This window comes from Salmo trutta, chromosome 11 (assembly GCF_901001165.1).
Source record: "Salmo trutta chromosome 11, fSalTru1.1, whole genome shotgun sequence".
Taxonomy (NCBI): Eukaryota; Metazoa; Chordata; class Actinopteri; order Salmoniformes; family Salmonidae; genus Salmo; species Salmo trutta.
Window position 1 is genome coordinate 7,596,252 of NC_042967.1, and position 16,240 is coordinate 7,612,491.

The following is a 16,240-nucleotide window of genomic DNA, read 5'->3' on the forward strand; positions in this document are numbered from 1 at the left end:
TTCCATATGTGTTATTTCATAGTTGATGTCTTCACTATTATTCTACAATGTAGAAAATAGTAAAAATAAAGAAACCCTGGAATGAGTAGGTGTGTCCAAACTTTTGACTGGTACTGTATGTATGCATTTACTTATATTTGTTGTATTATACAGGGCGCATTTGAAAAAAGAGACCTAGGTCTCTGTCCTTCCTGTAAAAATAAAGGTTAAATAAAAAAAAAAGACAACGTATAGAAAATTGGGTTCCGCTTTAAATGACATTCAGCTTGTAAAAGCTTCATAAACACTACAAATGTGCTACAAATCTTACCATATGTCATGCTTTATAAAGGGTTCATAAATGTGGCATAACTGTGACAACCACCAATGTCATGTGACATAACCCACTAACGTGCTTTATTAAGGGTGGCATAATCACCGCTTATTAAAGGCCTTATATTATATTGAGGCTTCACAAAGCATTTATAACCCTGTCATGCATCTTGCTAATTGATTCGACATTACAAAGGTAAGATATTGGGTTTGATTTCCAGGACCACCCATATGTAAAATGTATTCATGCACGACTAAGTCGCTTTGAAAAAAAGCATCTGCTAAATTTTACATATTATATTTCACTAAAACATTTCTAGGATGGCACAACCTCTTTCCCTCTTGGGTGCATAGTCAATATTGGACCTGACCTCAACTTCCCCCAAAGTGCTTCCCCCCCCAAAATGTTTAACTTTTTTTTTTTTTTACCCATTTCATTTATTTATTTATACCAAATTCCGTTTTCTTTTTTTCTTCTTCCGGGTTCGGGATTAAGCACAATTTTCAGGTTTACCTCAGTTTTCACTTTTTTGGGGGGGGAAACAACAAAACTGGATTATCGGTGTTCACAACTATGCTTAAACCACATCAGGGGATGGATGACTTAAGGTCTGGGAAAAATCTAAGTAACTTTATTTTTGAGTGTAGTTGCCGTTTATTTCAGTAAGCATGCCCTGCACCATTGTTTGGTTAGCAGGTGTTCTGTAGTGCAGTAAGTGCACGTGATAAGAGTCGACCACCAATGAAATGAGTGGACTAAAAGGCCAGCAACACTCCATATTATTCAGAAATGACACCATACAGTGCATTCGGAAATTTTTCAGACCCCTTGACTTTTTCCACATTGTTACATTACAGCCTTATTCTATAATGGATCAAATGTTTTTCCTCATCAATCTACACACAATACCCCATAACAACAAAGCATAAACAGTTTTTTTTTTAAATCCACATTTATTACAATTAAAAAACAGATACCTTATTTACATAAGTGTTCAGCCCCTTTGCTATGAAACTCGAAATTGAGCTCAGGTTTATCCTGTTTCCATTGATCATCTTTGAGATGTTTCTTCAACTTGATTGGAGTCCACTTGTGGCAAATTCAATTGATTGGACATGATTTGGAAAGGCACACACCTGTCTATATAAGTTCCCACAGTTGACAGTGCATGTCAGAGCAAAAACCAAGCCATGAGTTCGAAGTAATTCTCCGTAGAGCTCCGAGACATGATTGTGTCGAGGCACAGATCTGGGGAAGGGTACCAGTGGCCTCATCATTCTTAAATGGAAGAGGTATGGAACCACCAAGACTCTTCCTAGAGCTGGCCATTCGGCCAAACTGAACAGTCGGGGGAGAAAGGCCTTGGTCAGGGAGGTGACCAAAAACCCAATGGTCACTCTGACAGAGCTCCAATCAGGCCTTTATGGTAGAGTGGCCAGACAGAAGCAACTCCTCAGTAAAAGGCACGACAGCCCGCTTGGAGTTAGCCAAAAGGCACCTGGACTCTCAGACCATGAGAAACAAGATTCTCTGGTCTGATGAAACCAAGATTGAAATCTTTGGCATCACATCTGGAGGAAACCTGGCACCATCCTTACAGTGAAGCATGGTGGTGGCAGCATCATGCTGTGGAGATCTTTTTCAGCGGCAGGGACTGGGAGACTAGTCAGGATCGAGGGAAAGATGAAATCGAGCAAAGTACAGAGAGATCCTTAATGAAACCCTGCTCCAGAGTGCCCAGGACCTCAGACTGGGGCAAAGGTTCACCTTCCAACAGGACAAGGACCCTAAAAACACAGCCAAGACAACTAAGGAATTGCTTCGGGACAAGTCTCAATGTCCTTGAGTGACCAAGCCAGAGCCCGGACTTGAACCCGATCTAACATCTCTGGAGAGACCTGAAATTAGATGTGCAGTGACGCTCCCCATCCAACTTGACAGAGCTTGAAAGGCTCTGCAGACAAGTATGGGAGAAACTCCCCAAATACAGGTGTGCCAAGCTTGTAGCTTGAATTTTATTTAACTTGAATTTAATGTAACTTTTTTTTAAAGGTTGAGTTTGTAGTAAAGTGTTGAGTTAGACGAAATACTGTAGCTCCTTCCTAAATCGTTATTTCAAATCATTTTGGTGACTTCACAGCAAATGCTACCTATTCGAAATGTAACTAGCTAGCAGGCTCAGCTAAATACAAATCCCCCTATATACAGCGATATCATGAGATTTGTAAATGAAAGAGGAATATAATAATACAAATTGAATGGAGTTTCCCCATCTTCCCATTTAGTTTCTGGCAGAGCACAGAAATGCCCTTATCCAGGATGTGTGACAAAGGCATTTCCTAACGGATCTGCTAACTTTCTTTGTTGTTACATTAAAGGTTGAAACCAACAAGCAGTACCTCCAGCAGGAAGAGAGGCAAGAACCATTTGTCCGCCATCTCACTGACAAGCTACACTATTCACAGCCCTGTGTAATGTTCAATGTAATCGCATTATTATAGTTTTTGAAACATGTCTTTAATGCGTATTTGTTTTAGCTGTTAGGGAATTATAACTGTGTTAATACATTTGTTCACATCAAAGGCTTTATGTATGTGTTATAAATGACCAAAGGGGTCTGAATTTAAATTAAGTACAGCGTCACGCATTATAGCATCTTTATGGATGTGTTATGAATGACCCTCACTTCAAAGTAAGTATTACAGGACACTACATAGTGTCAATAAATAGGTTATTAACAGTCTGCTGATTTATGAAGGTTGTCTCATGATCCACAGGTTATTGTATGGTGTGAGATGTATTTAAAATGGGTTGATGGACCTGCAAAATGTGTGTGTGTCAGAACCAAGAAGATTTGGGAGTAGTCCAACCTGAAATTACCGCACCAGGTATTACTCTACTGTTCCCATGCTGGAGACCAGGGCTTGATTACAATGTTGCCAACATTTTGTGGCTGATCTTTCAGTGGGGGAGTGATGAATGTGTCAAAGACCTGACTGGGCCCAGCACCGCACATATGGCTCGTTTTTGTTGTGTGTGTGTGTGTGTGTGTGTGTGTTTCTGTACTGAGGAACATGTAACTTGGTTCCAGAAGAAAGACACTTTCAATTTCTTTCAGTTGGGGGCTTTCATCAAGGTAAGTGTTTCTTGGTGTAACGTCGTCCTTAGGCTATTGCGCACACACAGCACATACTGTATAAACCTGGGTTATCAACAATTCAAAGTTGGCCTTAGTGGGAGTGGCCATAGAATTCTATAGGAGTGACCTTACTGAGTATAACATATGTCATCATCACTAAACAAAGTCATAATTAAGGCTAAACCCTGCCCATTTCCACAATTGATTTTCTTAAGTGATTTTAAACCTAACCCTAACTAATGAAGGCCAAGTTTGATGCGTTGATCCACCAGACTTTCCACACATTAGGACGGAAGTGTCTGGGAACGAGATTAGGTATAACATGACATTAGAGCATATGCCATCCTTCAGCACAACATGTCACCCTTTATAAAGCACATGTTTATATCATATGACATAGTGGGTTATGTCACATTTGACATTGGTGATTGCCACATTTATGAACCTTTTATAAAGAATTACATATGGTTATAGATGCTTTTTAGCATGTATTTAAAAAATATATATATATTTAACCTTTTATTTCACTAGGCAAGTCAGTTAAGAACAAATTTTTATTTACAATGACGGCCTACCCGGCCAAACCCGGACGACGCTGGGCCAATTGTGCGCCGCCCTATGGGACTCCCAATCACCGTCAGATGTGATGCAGCCTGGACCCTAACTAGGGACAGCAGTGCCGCCTCTTGCACTGAGATGCTGCGCCACTCGGTAGCCCAATGTAGTGCTTATGAAGGCTATAAACTCAACGTAATTTAAAGCGGGACCGTCCAATATGAAAAAAATAATTGGATTTAAGCTGATTGGCCACTCTAAAGGGCCGCAAATGAGCAACAAATTCCTCTGGGTGTTAACTCTGTGATTTGAAACTAAAGTGACCCTGAATAAAATGGATCCCCCTTTTACTCCATACAGAAAATTATGTAAGGTGCCATAAATGATAGTACACACAAAAAACATTGACCAGTTTGTATTTAATTTAGTTTTCAATCCTATCAAAATATATTTTAGAAATACTTGTAATTATTGGTTGTATGATAACTAGTATAAAATATCGATAATTCTGCACATTTTCGCCTTAATTATTAATGTACAAAGTAATAGGAAAGAATTCTTATTCTTTAGGATTCCAAAAATCCGTGACCTGGAAGTACTTAGCTAGTTATTCTTGCCTGCTTCACAGTGGTAAAAACATTTACGTTTTTATTAACGTTTTTATTGTTGTGATTTAGACGCTTGTTAACACCCTGGAAGTCTAAATATGACTTAACTGCACTGCATCACATACTTACCCTAGGTCATCTTTTAATTCGCGTTGCCGACGGGGCTTGGTTGATAGATTTTATCTAGATAACGCTAGCTGCTAACAATGGCTAACTGTATGGTTTTTCACACTCAAATAGCCTCCATTATGGAGGTGTTAGCGAATGCAGCCGTGGCAGAGATCTGTAAACTCGTAGACGACGACTATGCAGTGTTTCGTGTAGAAATAACTCAAAGCCAGAAAGAAAACAGGACATTACGGAGAAAACTACTGGAACTGAAGGTGGCACGGGAGCGCGCAGAGAGGACAATGCGAGAGCGCGTCCTCGCCAGTCGTCCCAGTGTCAAGATCCTCGATCGATACAGAGGAATGGCAAGAGGTACATTTTGCAGGAGGACGACGAGGGTGCGCTGCCTGTCGCCTCTAGTGTATAGCACAGTGCCTATCTCCCCGTTTCCCTCTGCACTAGGTACAGATTGTAACACCAGATAATGAATGTGATTCAACCAAACATTTTTGGACCATTATACTCGTAGTTACAGGTGTGGCTATACAAAACGTCGCCAGAGATGAACTAATCTCACCTGGTATTGGCGATACTATCTTCGTCCTCGATTTGTGGAAACAGGAGTCTAATAAAATGTTTGTGTCCGTTTTATTTTTAAAAACTATACATTTTCTAAATTCAATCCGATTTTTGGTCCATGAAGTAACCAAGACCGGTGTCTGTCATCATGACGTTAGACAGTTTTGGGTGGACTCGCCTGTCTCAATCAATGGTGGAGTTAATTTTGCTTGGCGGTGCACCTGGTAAGTGGAGATTAATTTATGGACCAATGGAATGGTCTAAAATGCCCAAACTCTGGTGGGTCATTCAAAACGAACTCAACCAGTGAGAGAAGATTTGAAAAAGACAGGATTGAACATTGTTGGATTAGTTAATGGACCCCCCAAAATGATTTATTTTAATAACAGAGCATTTTCTAAATTCAAACAGACCCCCTGCAACTGGACAGACATTCTATGAGACTCCTGTTTCCACTAATTGAGGATGAAGATAGTATCGCCAATACCGGGTTAGTTGAAAAATCTCTGGCTACATTTTGTATTGCCACACCTGTAACTACTAGTACTATAGATACCAAATGTTTTGGTTAAATCACATTATCCGGTGTTAGTCTGTAGCCCCTCTGCACATGTGTTTTATCCAAAATTGGATCCTGGTAAATTTTTGGATAGTATGTATTAATTCCCCTATTTACTGAGCTATCTAGCACAAAGACACTCATATTCTAACCAGATTCTTGATTTACCGCTTTTCTTATTATTTCCTCAATGAAAACAATGTGATGCATGGAACATAATACATCTATCAAGAAGTTATAAGAAGTGTTACCTTACATCCTTGCCAATTCTAGACGGTGTCAATAAATATACTGTTGAGCATTGACAGTAGCTAACCTAACCACCTCTTTTCCCCCAATCACTCTCTCAGGTGAAGGACATCTCACTGGAGGCCACAGGAGCTTTGTGAAGCCAGTGGGACACAATACATGGAGAGATGACCAACCAATCACTGTTGACGAGGGGAGTAGAACTTCAACCCAGCACGTTATCGTGATAGAGGTCAGTGTTGCATTTAAAAATGAATTACAGTTCCTTTTGCAAATCAAATGTGGCCAGTTTATTTCAGAAAGGCTCCCCTCATCTATTCACTTGCTTACATGTACATCCTCATTTATCTGCCATAAGGGAGCTTGTGAGGCCCTATGGCAACTCAACTAATGTATAACCTCCTCTCGTCTTGTCAGTCTGCAGATGCAGAGGCTGCAGGTCCTGGGGTCAAGCTAGAGAGATCTGAAGGAGATGAGTGCCCACGGCACAGCAGAGAAATCCAGACTGGGGTGGATGGAGCGCCCCTTGTAGCCACGGAGGACCCCACCACCGCCCCAGCGCAGCCCAGGACCGGATGCAGCATCACGGAGGTCAGTGGAACGCCGAACGCCATCCTCAAGTCAGAGACAGACACCGAGACTTTAACTGTAACACACAGGCTTTTACACACAGGATCTGACCACAGATCAGACCCAGAGAGGCTGGGGAGACTGGGCTGTCCTCCTGCTCCTGGCTCAGAGTATATACCGGTATTTCCCCATAGCCAAAGGACAGTTCATTCCCATGGTGATAGTGATGTGTTAGACACTGGTGGTGATGATCCGTCTTGTTCTTACTCAACAGAGATGGACCCTGGCAACATGCTCTTAGAGACACAGACTGATCTGTCTAGAGGGAACTGGAACCTGTACAATAGTAGTGGATACTCTGAACGGTGCCTAGATAAGAAAGGGGAAGGTCTGGTCGTAGATGAGGTGACTGTGAAAGTGGAGGGCGACGTTCCTCAAACAGGGAATCCAGATAGTCACCTAGGAGACGGACACTCACAGGGCAGATATTTCTTAGATTACAGGGGAAGTTTAGAGACAAATCCAATAGTCGCAACCCACTCCCCCTTACACTCATTCAGGGATCGTGAGCCAGCGTCCACCTCAATGGGGCATTCCGATTCAAACGGTCTCGTCCCTTTTGATCAGGTATTGAACTCAAACGACAGGGCTAGAGCCCAGGCTCCGGGAGGAGGAGCAACATCAGGCAATATTAAAGCGAAACGGTTCCTCTGCATGTTCTGTAACAAAGGCTTCAGCTGCTCCCAGAAGGTGGAGATCCACCAGAGGGTCCACACAGGGGTGAAACCCTACAGCTGCCCCCAGTGTCACATGCGCTTCACCCAGGCTGGTGACTTGAAGAGGCACCAGAGGGTCCACACAGGGGAGAAACCCTACAGCTGCCCCCAGTGTCACATGCGCTTCACCCAGGCTGGCAGCCTGAAGAGGCACCTGAAGGTCCACACAGGGGAAAGGCCGTTTGCCTGTACGCTTTGCGGGAAGAGGTTCTCAGAGAGGACCTACCTCAGGATACACCAGCAGAAAAACCATCCCACTCTATAAAATGTAAACCATTCTACTTTATAGCTTATTACATTTAGATCAAACCCTGCATCAAAGACAGATTCATTTTCATTGTTGTCTGCAGAAAAGATCCACAGATGCATTTGGAATAATGAGATTAACAGATTTCAGTGTTGAATATTCCTGGTTAGAATATTGCATGCAGACATTGTGTGATATATAAGCCTAAAAAGTCTGTAACATAGTGTTTGTACTGAATAGTCTATATGATGTTAGGAAATGCCTGTTTCATTTTTAATGGTGTATTTAAAATGTGTTTATGTTCAATAGAATGAAAAGTCCCATTTTGGTGACTCTTTAGTATTCAGTACCAGTCAAAATTTTGGAAACACCTACTCATTTAAGGCTTTCTTTATTTTACTATTTTCTACATTGTTGAATAATTGTTAAGACATCAAAACTATACAATAACATGTAGTAACCAAAAACCAAAAAAAGTGTTGACAAATAAATGAGATTCTTCAAACGTAGTCACCCTTTGCCTTGATGACAGCTTTGCACACTTTCAACCTGCTTCATGAGGAATTCTTTTCTAACAGTCTTGAAGGATTTCCCACATATGCTGAGCACTTGTTGGCTGATTTTCCTTCACTCTGCCATCCAACTTATCCCAAACCATCTCAACTGGGTTGACGTCAGGTGATTGTGGAGACCAGGTCATCTGATGCAGCACTCCACTCTCCTTCTTGGTCAAATAGCCCTTACACAGCCTAGAGGTGTGTTGGGTCATTGTCCTCTTGTAAAACAAATGATCGTCCCGCTAAGCACAAACCAGATGGGATGACGTCTCACTGCAGAATGCTGTGGTAGCCATGCTGGTTAAATGTGCCTTAAATTCAAAATAAATCACTGACAGTGTCACCAGCAAAGACACCTCCATGCTTCACGGTGGGAACCACACATGTGGAGATCATTCGTTCACCTACTCTTCGTCTCACAAAAACACAGCGGTTGGAACGAAAAATCTCAGATTTGGACTTATCAGACCAAAGGACAGATTTCCACCGGTCTAATGTCCATTGCTCGTGTTTCTTGGCCCAAGCAAGTCTCTTCTTATTGGTGTCCTTTAGTAGTGCTTTCTTTGCAGCAATTCAACCATGAAGGCCAGAGTCACGAGGTCTCATCTGAACAGTTGCTGTTGAGATATTTGTTACTTGAACTCTGTGACTCATTTATTTGGGCTGCAATCTGAGGTGCCGTTAACTCTAATGAACTTATCCCCTGCAGCAGAGGTAACTCTGGGTTTCATCATACCGCTTGATGGTTTTTGAGACTGCACTTCAAAGTTCTTAGTGTTCCGCATTGACTGACCTTCGTTTCTCTTTGCTTATTTGAGCGGTTCTTACCATAATATGGACTTGGTCTTTTACCAAATAGGGCTATCTTCTGTATACCACCCCTACCTTGTCACAACACAACTGATTGGCTCAAGCGCATTAAGGAGGAAATTAATTCCACAAATTAACTTAACAAGCCCCACCTGTTAATTGAAAGGCATTCCAGGTGACTACCTCATGAAGCTGGTTGAGAGAATGCAAAGCTATCGTCAAGGCAAAGGGTGGCTACTTTGAAGAATTTGTTTAATACTTTTTTGCTTACTACACGATTCCACGTGTTATTTCATAGTTTTGATGTCTTCTATTATTCTACAATGTAGAAAAGTTTTTTTTTTTTTTTTTTTTAAATGGAATGAGTAGGTGGTTACTGGTACTGTACATCACATCTGATCTCACCCTATTCTGCATATACCCGACAGCGCTTTATAACCAGTATACACTTACTAAATATACCTACACATACCCACACTAACAAACACCTACTCTACACGTCCAAATAGTTTAGTCAGGTTTGTCTGACTTGACTTATCATAGTGGACTTATATTTACACACATCTCTAAATGTGGAAGACACATTAATGCATTGTTGTACAATTGACTAGGTATCCCCCTTTCCCATCATATTTATGTCCACCATGATGGGTTTAACAACCATGAAGTCATTCTGTAACCACAGTATAGGACGCAAACGTAGTGGAGATGGGTAAACGCTCCAGGACCATACTTACAAAAATTAGAGGTTAAATTAAAGCATCCGCCAATTAAACGTCATTGACGTATTTGCACGTGATTAAAGGCTTCATGTTAACTGTTCCCATTACATAAACTTGCACATTTACTCCTATGCTAATCTCACCAGGTGGCCTTGATTATTTCCTGTAATAAACTGTGTATTTACAAATTAAAATCGTCAACGTAGTTGGATGTTTCAACACTTTTTCATGGAAGCGTCCTTAACAGAAGTATAACCGCACACTGATAATCATAGCAACTACATCACGTGTATTTGACTTACTGGTCAAATTGCTGTGTAGAGTGACTAGCTCAGTTCGAATCTCACTTGAGATTTCCCTCCCTTTGAAATTCCATTTATTTTGTGTTAAGGGACGTAGCCTATAGCCAACAGTTAGAAAATTAAGGTTAATAATTAATATAATAAGGAGCTACCTTTTTCTTCAGCCTTGCAGACAATCTGCTATGGCCTAATAATCATATTGCATAGGCTATATTATATGGACTTGTACACGTAAATGTAGGCCAACGTTTTATATGCATATTTATAATAATCTACTTCGTCACGTTATTTGACTCGACGAGCATTCAAGTGTAAGAGTAGGATTACAGGTTGCACTCTCACTATCATCCTACAGATGGGAGTATTGCAGTTATTTAAATAAAGAAGTGTATTGTGTACAGCCTACTGTATGTAAAATATTCAAAATCGACAGTCTTAATGGAGGAAGACACTTATCAGTATCAGATGGTGAATTACTTATATTTGACAAAGTTATCCAACTCTGATTCTCATATTCTGTAATATAGGAATTCCGATCACGAATATAGCTATAGTCTATATTCATTCACGTCAGATAGTGTCCTCCTTATGCTTTAACTTATTAATGCATATGGGACTTTGTATGGTACACTTCAATTCACTTCGACAATGTGTGTGAGAGGCTATAGACCTACATAAATAAAAATGTATCACTCCTTGAACCCTCATATGAAAACCATTAATTCAATGTAAAAATGCAGACCGGTACATAAATAATCGACACTACTATAGTATAGGCTCTATTACATAGACGTGTAGGCCTACACCTACATTTACAATGATATGTGTATTATAATCATCCACTTCGTCACATGTGGAACAGCAGTGAACAGTATTTTCCTTACCAAAAAGGCTTGCAGCGAGGGGTGTTCGAACCCGCGGTTAATATACACTGGCGTTTACTAAACCGCTTCTGCGCTGTTTGCCACCTGGAAAACAATGATGGTTACCTTACATTACAATTCCATGAGACTGATTTTTTTACAACGTACGATCAATTTAAATGTTGTACAGACCTCATCTTTTCTCCGTAAAAGCACATGGATGAATGTGAAACGGATAAGCAAAAACGTGGGACTTTGACATATATACAAAAATGTTACTTTAGTAAGTCTCCTAGTCAAGGATGCGTCGATTATGTAATATTGTCAATCTACACTTGAGACAGACCAAGTGAAGAGGAACAAAAGTAAACCTTGAATTGGGGTTTAAATGTATCCCTCTGGTGGCCAAGTTGTCCTATTTTAAGAAATGCCATTGGTTTGTGGAGAAAAAGTTAAAGGTCTTTGATAGGCTGATACGGATTTTTTTACAGGAAATAATCACTGCCACCTGGTGAGGTTAGCATAGAGCTAAATGTTCAAGCTTGTGTAATGGGAATCGCTAACATTTAGCTTTGTAAAGTGTTGGTTAACATGTAAACAATTGGTCCCATGTTTCATGAGCTGAAATAAAAGATCCCAGAAATGTTCCATACACACAAAAAGCTTTTCTCAACTTTTGTGCACAGATTTATTTACATCCCCATTAGTGAGCATTTCTCCTTTGCCAAGATAATCCATTTGACAGGTGTGGCATATCAAGAAGCTGATTTAACAGCATGATCGTTACAGGTGCACCTTGTGCTAGGGGACAATACAAGGCTACTAAAATGCCACATAAGTATCAAGTTCAATGTGCAATTGGCATGCTGACTGCAGGAATGTCCACCAGAGCTGGTGCAGAGAATTGAATGTTAATTTCTCTACCATAAGCCGCCTCCGTTTTAGAGAATTTGTCAGTACGTCTAATGGGCCTCACAACCACATGTAACCACACCAGCCCAGGACCTCCACATCTGGCTTCTTCATCTGCAGTATTGTCTGAAACTAGCCACCAGGACAACTGATGAAACTGGGTTTGCACAACCGAATAATTTCTGAACAACATGTCAGAAACCGTCTCGGGGAAGCTCATCTGGGTGCTCGTCGTCCTCAACAGGGTCTTGACCTGACTGGAGTTCAGCGTCGTAACCAACTATAGTGGGAAAATGCTCACCTTCGATGGCCAGTGGAGAAGTGTGCTCTTCACGGATGAATCCCAGTTTCAACTGTACCGGGCAGATGGCAGACAGCCTGTATGGCATTGTGTGTGGGCAAGCAGTTTGCCGATGTCAATGTTGTGAACTGAGGTCCCCATGGTGACGGTGGGGTTATCGTATGGGCAGGCATAAGCTACAGACGACAAACACATTTGCATTTTATCGATGGCAATTCGAATGCACAGAGATACTATGATGAGATCCTGAGGCCCATTGTTTAGCCATTCATCTGCCGTCATCACCTCATGTTTTAGCATGATAATGCACGGCCCCATGTCGCAAGGATCTGTACACAATTCCTGGAAGCTGAAAATGTATCTGTGACCAACAGATGCAAATCTGTATTTCCAGTCATGTGAAATCTGTAGATTAGGGCCTCATTTATTTCAATTGACAGATTTCCTTATATGAACTAACTCAGTTTAGAATATCTACACTGACCAAAAATAAACGCAACATGCAACATTTTACTGAGTTAGTTCATATAAGAAAATCAGTCACTTGAAACATTCATTAGGCCCTAATCTACAGATTTCACATGACTGGGAATACAGATGGACACAGGTATATTTTCAGCTTCAAACGCAACATGCAACAATTTAAAAGATTTTACTAAGTGTTTTGATTACTTTAAAATGTAGTAACAGGTCCATGTAGAATAAACCACGCTTTACATAATATCATAGAAGCAGTGTTCTGCTAATATAACAATGTGAAACTTTCATTGTCATTCCCAGCAGATACTGTGCCTATCAGCATTTTGTCTGGTAGTAATGGGGCAAACATGTCAGAGTGGTCATACTCATACTCACCACTGTGTGGTGTCCCATATACAACAGGAGTTCCCTGATCCTGGTTCAGAACACACAGGGTTTCTCCCTCCACATATTGACTGATAGCATTCAATTCAATCATTTAAAAAAAGCAATACAAGTAAAAATGGTCTAGTAAAATGTTAATGCCAGGTCTGGCTCTATTCAGAGACATCAGTGTCAAGCCTGTCAGTCTGGACTCCATCACATCATCTTGCAAGTCTCCATGTGCTGCCTTCATAGATGTTTCTGTGAACACATACATAGTCACTGTTCTATTACCAATGGCAGTTAGTACCTGTGTGTCAGATATCACCTATCCTATGTTGAAGTTTGAACAAGTCAGATAAAATCTGCCCAATTATGGTCTCCCCCATCAAACGACTGGCTGCCGTCTGGCAAAAGCATCTGCAGTCCATCTGTAGAACTAGGCAGAGTTGAATCAGAGTTTATCCGTGACAAATGTAATGAAAAGGGTGTTGCAAATACTGGACATTTCTGCTGTACTGTATTATTCGTGATCACCTTCTGTCCCACATTGTGGATGTGTTGAGTGCCAGGTCTCTCTCCATTGAGACGTCACTATCAAGCCTCTGTCGGTCAGGACTCCATCACATCTCTCCATGTGCTGCCACCATAGCTTAATCTGTGAACACATACACAGTCAGTGTTCTATAACCAAATAGCAGTTAGAATAGGTGATATGACAAACAAACTATGTTGAAGTTTGAACAGGTCAGACTAAACCTACCTAATTCTGGTCTCCCCATCAATGACCGCTGGTGAGCAGGCAAGAGGCGAGAATTGAGGTAAGGTCTTTGCCAGCTCCCCGTTTGTGCTTGGTCAGTCACACACAAACACAGAGCACTGATTACATTATCAATGGTGGTTATGACTCGAATGGTGGAACCAAGCTGCTCGCCGAAATAGAACGGTAAACATTTGACCAGGTCAAATGTCACCAACCCGATTCAAGCATCCTCCCTGTTCAATTTATAGGAATGCTCACAGCGAGGGCATGTCTGCGTGATGCTGAGGGTCCCCTTGCTGGTCTTCTCTATGTTGCATGTTTGGCAGCAAACTGGATCTCTCTCGAACAACTGCTGCAAGCAATCCTCATAAACAATGGACTTCCTCATCTTATGAGGTGGTGTTAGGGTTATATGATAGACAGCCAAGTGGTAAATTGCATTTTGTTAAAGAAATGACAAAGCTTTTTGATAACGCACTTCAAAACCAAAATAATAGTTTAACAAAACCGTGTTTTTTTAAACACAACCTTTCATATAACACACAACCTTTCATATAACACACATTACCGTTGTTGATGAAGCCGCCTGTGTCATCAGGGCAGTAACTCGGGTCAAGCTAATTCTAGGTCGTCACTAGTTACCACAGCCACAAAGTCAAACACCTCGCCTATTTCTACAATTTATCTTATTAAAATGTGATTTTAAACGTAACCTTAAATTAAGACCAACATACATTTTTAAATGTTACATTCATTTTTGCCATATAACCGATTGTGGATGTGGAAACCATAATGATATACTTTATAGATGTAGACTGACTAGCTCCAGATTGGATTCAGGCCAGTGACGCCATTGCGGGTTGTTGCTCCTAGTTCATCGTATTAGTCAGACTCACACATGAGTTAACTATCACCATAGTTGCATTTATTATTTAGTTTTGCCTTTGGAAATAACATACAGAAGACACTTGCAAATCCGACATGTCAAATGATAACGTTATATAACCAGCAGTATGAGCTATTGTAACGAGCTAGTTAACTAGCTAGCTATGCTAACAATAGCTAAAACGTTAGCTAGCCTGCCTCGCTTTGTCAAAAGATAGATACTTAACCAGCAATAACGTTAGTTAAATTATACCAGAGGTCATATAACAGTATCTCTGGTTATACTCACCACCACCGAACGTTGCACACCAGCTAGCGTTACTTTACTGGTGGTGCAGAGGGGACTGGCGAACTCCAACCGCCTTTCCGCATACTAGGGTCCTTCGGCAGGGCATGCAAACCATATCACTTTGGGTGTGGAGGCATGGTCAATCCACACAGGGCTTTTTAGTCATAAACGGCGGTGATGGAAAAAAAAGAGCCCCATTCTGAAAAGCAAAGCGGATGGGGCGAGTTGCACGTGGAGCTAGGCAAAATTGGGGATAATTTGTTGACATAATTGTAATCCAAAACCAACCTTAATTTACTCGTTGTGACGCACTTGGTTCCAAACTCCGTTTTTGACAAGACTGATTGCCCTATTTTCACACTATAATAAATGTTTGTGACTCTTATCAATGCCACATAGGCCATTTAATGGGATTAGTTGATTATGGGCAGTCGCTCATTAAGATCTTTTATTAGGCTGATACGGAAATTGTTACAGGAAATAATCAATGTTCACAAGTATGGCCCCTTACAAGTTGAAAGTGTATTTTTTACCTGTGTGTATGTACCTGAGGGAGTGTATGTCGGTGTAATCTGTATCACCTCTTCCTTCCAGGAGGAGGAAGGTCCAGAGGTGCTGCTGGTGAAGAAGGAGGGGTGTGAAGAGGGTCTGGGGAACCCTGAGGGGAACATGGTCATGGATGACAACTGGACTACACAACCTCCCGAAACCACAGAGGAACCAGTTGAACAGCACAGGACCACACACAGTCTCACTGCGGTGAGCCCACTGTGAACTACTGTCTGAATGATATTAGGTCAGGGTCTGTATCCACAAAGCCTCTCAGAGCAGGAATGCTGATCTATGATCAGTTTATCCTTTTAGATCATAATGAATATAATTATATGGAAAGATCCTAGATCAGCAATTCTACTCTGAAATGCTTTGTGGATACAGGCCCAGGTATTGATTCAAATTGTCTTAAGTGTGGGACCATGCTTTTGAAATATGAAACCATTAAAGAGTGTCAAGTAATCAAATCAACTAACATGTTTGCATAGTACTCATAGCAATCCCTCATTGCCCAATCAGAAGATGCTCATATCAGATTTCTTGATCCAACATCCTCTCACTCTGTATCTCTTACAGTCAGTAGACATGGAGGATGGGAAGCCTGATCTGCTGCTGGTCAAAGAGGAGACGATAGAAGACAGACCAGAGAGCATTGATCTGCTGAGTGGACTAAAGATGGGGGAGCAAGGTAAGGAAGAAATACATATAGCCTACATACAGTAATAGATCTTCAATGAG

General features: G+C 41.1%; 1 protein-coding gene and 1 long non-coding RNA gene across 2 annotated transcripts in view; one reads left to right on the forward strand and one right to left on the reverse strand.

Annotated features, from left to right (window-relative positions):
- LOC115201881 (zinc finger protein GLI4-like) overlaps positions 1-16,240 on the forward strand; it is a 225,254-nt gene that overhangs the window by 50,908 nt on the left and 158,106 nt on the right. The window lies entirely within an intron of this gene.
- Positions 13,154-15,235, reverse strand: LOC115201950 (uncharacterized). Its single transcript, XR_003879850.1, has 2 exons — positions 13,551-15,235; positions 13,154-13,274 (listed from the first exon to the last, which is right to left on the reverse strand). It is a non-coding gene; the product is annotated as an uncharacterized LOC115201950 (long non-coding RNA).